Below are 7809 nucleotides of genomic sequence, written 5' to 3'. Positions count from 1 at the left end.
GACAAGGGGGAGAGTAAATTATTTGTAAATTCTTGTTCTGGAAGTGAACATCTCCTTTAAGGGATGAAAATCTTGAATTCCAGTTCTGCTTCCATTAACAATTCATTTTTTAATATCACTTTAAAGAATCAATATTGGCAACAAGTGAGTCAATTATGAGCTAATTTCAGTAATACATTTTAAACAACTTTTTAATATATACATTTTTTTAGGTGGCATAAATTAAATCCAGTGACTCAACCTAATTGTGCTAATGTATTTTATTCAGTAATGTTTCTAATTCTTGCGTTTAGTTGTAAGCTGTATGCATTTGGCTCTTAACAAACTGGCTCTTAAGAATCATCCAGAATTGGACTACACCGATTGTACTGTTTTTGATTCACCATAAGGAACCTGCTTATGAGAGTAATTTGTTCCAGAATCAGACTGCATTGACCATGCTGTAGATTCAATAGCAGTTTTCCGACACCACTGAAAATTTCATGAAGCACTGTCAAAGTATTTTTTTTATTTGTGTTTCATCCACATTGGTGGACAAATGCACATGTGAGAATTGTTAACCCAACTGAATTTCCTGCTGTATTTTATTCTTGTAAAATGTAATTGTTAAAGGGTTAGTTCACCCAAAAATGAAAATTCTGTCATTAATTACACACTCCACATATAGTTCCAAACCCATAAGACCGTTGTTTATCTTCAGAACACTAATTAAGATATTTTTGATGAAATCCAGGTTCTGCATTACAACGCTGGCTCCTGCATCAGCAGCACCACACACATATGGTACTGTTGTGAACGCATGTCGAAGATTGACAGGGAAAAGAAGAAACTGATGTCATATGGGCTATTTTAATGATGTCCTTGCTATCTTTCTGGGCCTTGAACAGGGTAGTTGCTTACTGTCTATGCAGGGTCAGAAAGCTCTCAGATTTCTTCAAAAATACCTTAATTTGTGTTCCTAAGATGAAAAAAAAGGTCCTACGGGTTTAGAACAGCATGAGCATGAGTATTTAATGACAGAATTTTCATTTTCGGGTGAACTATCCCTTTAAGTCAGTTCCATCTGAAGGAAGGAACATGTCTTACACAAACTTGCTATTTCTTTTAAACCCTGGTTTGAATTAATCTTTTACCTGTATTTCATCATTAGATCCACAGTGTTTCAAATGATCAAATATATAAATTACATTTCACAGTCTCCAGTTTTCCACAGATCCAGATGACCGAGGTGTTGATGGGTCATATTTGGCTCAGACAGGCCTTGCATTCTCTGTCTCTAACACTCATTTTGTCCTCCTTTCTTTCCTTCCACCCTGCACACACCCCTCCAGCAGCAGTTGTGGCTGTTAGACATATGGAGAAAATTGAGGGAAGTTGAAAATAAAAGGAAAAATGTGAAATAAAACGTGCGAGTGGAACCCTCTCCTCAGGGCAGGGTAGACCTCTGCTGGCTCTCAGATCACACAAAACCTCTTTAACAACGGCAAAAGAATTGGTTTAAAATGCAGCAGAGAAATGTCAGACACTTGGACGAGTTTATGCCGTCATACCAATTGAATGATAAAATGCATTTCACTTATTTAAAAGAGGTGCATGTATTTGATTTGTCGGTGCTCCAGTGTTGTTATTTTTAGCACACTAAATCTATTGAACATAGTTTTTTTTTTTGTTAGATCACTTAGCATTTGGCATCTTTAAACATAATACTATATTTCTACATGCTAGTAGATAAGAGGAATGAGAAACTAACAGCAGCTCTCACATCTACAGGTGGGTGATGCGAGTGCGAGAGGTTAGGCCATGTTCGCTCTCTCTCGGTTTTACACACCCTCACAAACACACCCACACACACACACACACACACACACACATGCAATCTGCGGTTTCTCAGCAGGATGCAGAGATTATTTTATCACTGCAGGATTCCGGGACATTCCTGCTGGACTTCCGAGCGTTGGTGGGATAAAAGCATAAGCGAATCCCACCGCTCTTACTTGGATTTCACTCCCCGGGCAACGCTTCTGTTTGGCCAACAGGCTGCGGGCCCCAGCCCGGTGGTGAGAGGCAGGTTTTAAAAGGCCTGAGTGTATTTATAGTCATTTCCCAACATCGCTGCACAACTCCAGCACAAATACATTACAAATTCACACTCCTAGAGAGCTGAGCACATACACACACAAACCCCCAAATTTTACATACAAACATCAGAGTGAAAAGATTAGGAGAAAAATAGCCCAGTGTGTGTTTGTGATGGTGTGTTCCGTGGAGACAGGAAGAGAGTGAGACTGAAATGGTGAGAAATTCTGCAAACCTCGGTGGGGTCCTACAATAACAATATTAAAGTTTTGGGCCCTCTGATCATTCTTCATTTGCACATCAGCCCTTTTCAACTGGGTAAAGTGAGTCAGCTTCAAAGGCACAGTGCAGATGAATAGAAGCATAGAGAGAGACCGCTGACCCAACAGTGTCAAACAGAACAACACTATACTTCACCTCTGACTCAGTCATATTCACTACAGGCCAGCCATATGCAGCGCTCATCCAATTCAGGACAGGTCATGGTTCAATATTTTATTATATTATATAACAACCTTTATGCAGCTCAGATCAAATTCAGGACAGTTGAATGTTGTTGTTTTTTTTTCATTCTGTTCTACTCTATTCCATATTACAGTCCTTCCATATGCAGTTCTGATCATATTCTGGACAGTTAAACTCTATTCTATTCTATTCTATTCTATTCTATTCTATTCTATTCTATTCTATTCTATTCTATTCTTCTTTAGCCCTTCCATATGTAGCTCTGCTTTTAGGAAATGCACCCCTGGACAGTTGGACTCTATTCTATTCTATTTTACTGTACTTTACTCTGTTTAATATTATAGTCCTTCCATGGGCATTTCTGATCTAATTCAGGACAGTTGAATGTTGATTTTTCTATTCTATTCTATTCTATTCTATTCTATTCTATTCTATTCTATTCTATTCTATTCTATTCTATTCTATTCTACTTCAGCCCTTCTATATACAGCTCTGATCCATTTCAGTTATGCCAAGTTGAATGCTATTCTATTCTATTCTATTTTACTGTACTTTACTCTGTTTAATATCAGAGTCCTTCCATAGGCATTTCTGATCTAATTCAGGACAGTTGAATGTTGATTATTCTATTCTGTTCTATTCTATTCCAGTCGTTCCATATGCAGCTCTGATCATATTTTGGACAGTTGAACACTATTCTATTCTATTCTTATCTATTCTACTCTACTGCACTCTACTCTGCTCTATATTATAGTCCTTTCATATGCAGTTTTGATCCAATTCAGGACAGTTGAATGTTGATTTTTCTAGTGAATTGTATTTAGTTCTAAACTGTTCTATTCTAGTTCAGTTCATCCATATGCAGCTCTGTTCCATTTCAGTTATACCAAGTTGAATGTTATTCTATTCTATTCTACTCTACTCTACTCTACTCTACTATAGTCCTGCCACATGTTGCTTTAATCCAGTTCAGGACAGTTGAATGTGATTTTCCCTTTCTATTTCATTCTATTCTATTCTATTCTATTTAATTCTATTCTATTCTATAAAACATTTCATAGGGTCTGAATGCTTACTACTGTCAGTGTTAGGTACAAAACATGTCCTTTGTGAATGGGTTTTTCTTTTTTTTTAAATTAGATTTTTTTTTAACACAGCAAATCTATTGGTGAAAGTTGTTATATAATCAACACCATTTGTCAATCAGCTGCTAGTGCATGTCTGTTTGTGTGTCCCGCACTGGCTAGTGTTAAATGATGGTCATGGTTAACTGACCATGAGAGGAACTGAACCGAATCAGTCGGTGAGTGAGACTACGCTTATGGCTTACTGTGAACATGCACACAAAACACATACTCTTAGCATAACATATACTCAAGCAAGATCTGAGGACAGATCAACACCCTTGAAAAGTATTCTTCTGTAGCAGCCAATGCTTTCCTCAGGCATTATTCAAGCACAGCCAATGCTGTACTCAGGCATTATTCTAGGGTTGAGAACAAGAAGAGTTTTTTTTTTTAAATAATGAATACCATTGGCCTCACATATCTGCCATGTTTGAAGTTTTTTAACACGTTTTAATCATGTTTGTAGATCAAAACCAAACCCTCCCCCACAGCTCAATGGGTTGTGGGGAATTTTAGATTATGGCATGGATCAACTATTCGAATTTCCTGTAGAAATAGTAGAGCACCTAGGAACCTTTGAGATACTCATTTCAACATACTTTGATTTGGGACACTCTAATCAGATTTTTGACTGAAAATGGGACTTTGCAATACAGCGCAATCAGTTTTGACCAATTACCGATCAAATGACTCTTATGAACTGATTCTTTTGAGTGCCACCAGTGAAGACATCTCATTGTAGTGACTATGATTCATTAATGCTACACATGCACACAGAAAATATCCTGAAAAAGTTCCTAAAACGGATCATCGAGACATAAGCACTCTCCCAGTCCTACACACACACACACACACACACACACACACACACACACACACACACACACACACACTCACGCACACATATATAGACGGTGTGGCCGGGCTTGGTCAGAGTGACACATAGTAAAATTTTACAGGTGCAGTGAGGCGGGTAATTGGTGTGTTAATTCGTCCACGAGCGATCAGTGCAGTCTAATGAAATTTCCACTGGTGTTCTCTTACATCCTGCAGGTCAGGAGGCAACTTCCTGTTTGGATAAGAAACGCTTTAAAGAGAGCAAAGAAGGAGAGAGAGAAAAGGGCACACTTTGACTTTCAGCTGTGCTGGACTGGGCTGAGGGTAAAGGGGATGGATGGAATTTCAATTTGCCGCTAACCACCCGCATAACTACCTACATACACACTCTTACACACACACACACATGCTTCTTGGATCCCTGTCTGCAGGGGTTGAAAAGATCACAAAGGGAGAGTTTGTGCAAATGTCTGCGTGAACCAGTGAGCATCCGACCAATTAATGTTGCAGGTGGACAAACGCACCTGAGGGCTTGACATGCACGCTTCACTTGACCCTTACATTAAGCGAAGAGCTGCATGGCTGCCTAAAACAAGGTTTTGTTTTCAAGTTGAAATTGGACTTGTCACCAAATCACTCTCAGAAACTGCGTTTATGCGTATGTGTGTGATCATCTGAGAGGAGTTGAGAGGCTCCTGTTGAGAAGACATATGTGTAAGAGCCTGACATTTGACCCTTGACCTCTGGATGGAATTTACACACACACACTCGTTCCAGCTGCTGAAGAGAGATCATTGCCACTGTTATGCTGCCTCAGTATTGATTGATGCTGATTGATGAGTTCTAAAGTTGTGCTGCTCTTAATGCTCAATATAACCAGCTTACAAATGGAAATCCCAGCTTAATAGCAGCTTAATGTCTTATTTTAAAAAGCTTTTTTGTTAGGTTGTATGCTTGTTTATTTGCATCTTGATACCTGCCTCTCTGTTAAGCCATCTAAATTCTTCAGGGTTGCATTTGCCTTAAATCCATTTACAGTATACGAGACCAGATGTAACTTGTACTTCTGTAATGGGTGATGTGATTTTGCATTCAAGGGTGCAGTGCTGAAAAGCTGTTGTTCCTGTGCCGTCGATCAGATCCTGTGATGTGCAGACCATTCTTTCACGCTCAAACGCACACGGTTAACTGCTACAGTCAGTGACATTGACATGTATGGAGTCAAAATTTACCAGATCAGCTTTCCCCTCTGGGAGGAAACTTTATAGGAGTGGTCACTTTTCCCTCTCTGTCTCTCTCCTGAAGAGGAACGGTCCGAAAGAGAATGGATTTTATATAAATATGATGGAGATATCATGTGTGTGACCAAGCCCAGTGGAACAGTAATCAGGGAGATCTGGTCAACTAACACACACCTGGAACTTCTGCTTTAAACACATGAAACACTAAAGCATTCACACACACTTATGAAAGGTTCTGCTGCATCAGTTTTGGTGAAATGATGTTTGCAGTTGGATTGATAATTTGTTCTTATTGGAACTTAATTGCTTTAAAATGTCCAAATGTTGAGTCATGTGGGCTACTTTTGTGGTGCTTCTGCATCAAAAATCTGTCTCCATTCATTGCAATTACACTAAAAGGAAATTGCAGCAATTTTCAAAAAATCAGAAATGTGCGTTCTGAATAACTATAAGTAATACAATAGTTTTTTATATTTTAAGATTTTTGTAGTACATTTTACTAGAAAATTCCCCATTTCATTCAGTCACTTGCCGTTTCTTTATTATTTGTGGAATTTACTAGCAATTTCTGAGAGAAAATTCTTAGAGTAAATCCTACACCAAATTTTCTTGAGTGTAATTGTCACAAATGCAACATATGGGCTTTGAAAAGACTAGTTCACTTCCAGAATTAACATTTCCTGATAATTTATTCACCCCCATGTTATCCAAGATGCAAGATGGCATGGCTTTCTTTCTTCAGTCAAAAACAATTTAAGGTTTTTGAGTAAAATATCCAAAGATTATCCCCCTTATAGTGAACTTCAATGGGAGCCAACAGGTTGAAGGTTTAAATTGCAGTTTCAATGCAGCTTCAAAGGACTCTACACAATCCCAACCGAGGAATAAGATTCTTATCTGGCAAAACGATCAGTCATTTTCTAAAAAAATTAAAAATTTATAAACTTTTTAACCACAAATGCTCATTTTGCTTCTCACTTAACGCATTAAGTAATCACATTGGAAAGGTCTCAACTTTGGTTCAAAAAGCGAAAAACTCTCTCATTTTCTCCTCCAACTTCAGAATTGTCCGACATCATTGGTTTACCTTTTTTGTAAAGGACATTTGACTTTCTTTGCACATATTTTATATGCTTTGAGAACACAATGTTGGTACTTCTGCCTACATCACACGTGACCTTTCCAACGTGACTGCGTAATGCTAAAAGTGGAGCATTTGTGGTTAAGTATATAAATTTGTATTTTTTGGGAAAATGACCAATCGTTTCACTAGATAAGACATTTATTTCTTGGCTGGGATCGTGTAGAGCTCTTTGAGGCTCACTGAAACCCACTGATTAAGTCATTGAAACCATTGAAGTCCACTATATGGAGAAAAATCCTATAATGTTTTCCTCAAAAACCTACTTTTCTTTTCGAGTGATGACATGGGTTAGTAAATACCAGGAAATGTTTATTCTCAGAGTGAACTAACACAGATAACTGAAGCTAAAAAATCATATTGAAACACTAGGGGGAGCCAGGCACCATTGTCTCTGTCTCTTATTCACAAATAGACTGTTGGTGCCATAATGAGATGCGCTGTGGATTGGCAGCATTTACATGTAATAAACCTTACTGTGGACTATACTGGAAAGAATTTGCTTATTTAGAATTAAAAGCTGAAATAGGCACACTACTTGAAGGACTAATCTATCTCTTGAATTTGGTTTTGATTATTAACTGACAAAGTGTTTGTGGTTAAAAGCATTATGAATAATTCAATTAATGAATTAAGTATTTTAATTATATAATATTTTGTGAATTAAAAAAAAAAAAAAAACATTAGGAAATTCAATCATCTTATTACTGTCTTAAATGACCACAGAGTTAATGAACAAATTAGATTTACAGTTTGTTTTGGGATTTAATGAATATAAAGCATTTCCTTCGCCTGGTTCTTTTGAACCAGGAAACACGGTTGTACAATCCAACAAGCACAAAAGGGATCTCCTTCATCTGAAACTTCATTAAATGTAGGCGGTCTAAAAAAGATTGAAAGGAACATGAGGTTGCGTTTGAAG

This window comes from Garra rufa, chromosome 18, assembly GCF_049309525.1.
Source record: "Garra rufa chromosome 18, GarRuf1.0, whole genome shotgun sequence".
Taxonomy (NCBI): domain Eukaryota; kingdom Metazoa; phylum Chordata; class Actinopteri; order Cypriniformes; family Cyprinidae; genus Garra; species Garra rufa.
The sequence above is the reverse complement of the archived record's forward strand: the minus strand, read 5'-3'. Positions refer to the sequence as shown.